Genomic DNA, 259 nt, shown 5'->3' with positions numbered 1-259 from the left:
CAACTGGCGGGTCCTTCAGCCTCTGCAAAGACAACCCGAGCCCCTCGAGGTGTTTCTCAGAGCCTTGTGCAATTCCTACGGGCTCCCTCTTCTTGAGGGAGCACTACAGTGCACAAGCAGCTTGGACAGAAGAGCCTTGAAGCCAGAGACGCTGTGGGTGTGTTTGGGTTGGAGGATTTCGAAAGATGCCTATCGCCTGGGTGGGGTGCTGAGCTCTTCTTAAAAGTCGTCTCTTCTTTTTTTTTTTTTTTCTTTTTTT

General features: G+C 50.6%; 1 protein-coding gene across 2 annotated transcripts in view; it reads left to right on the top strand.

The window, feature by feature from the left end:
- FLI1 (Fli-1 proto-oncogene, ETS transcription factor) overlaps positions 1-259 on the top strand; it is a 77,634-nt gene that overhangs the window by 2,334 nt on the left and 75,041 nt on the right. The window lies entirely within an intron of this gene.

This window comes from Chaetura pelagica, unplaced genomic scaffold (assembly GCF_000747805.2).
Source record: "Chaetura pelagica isolate M959 unplaced genomic scaffold, ChaPel_1.0 scaffold32, whole genome shotgun sequence".
NCBI classification, from domain to species: Eukaryota; Metazoa; Chordata; class Aves; order Apodiformes; family Apodidae; genus Chaetura; species Chaetura pelagica.
Note: the sequence above shows the minus strand (reverse complement) of the source record. Positions and strands in the feature narration are given on the sequence as shown.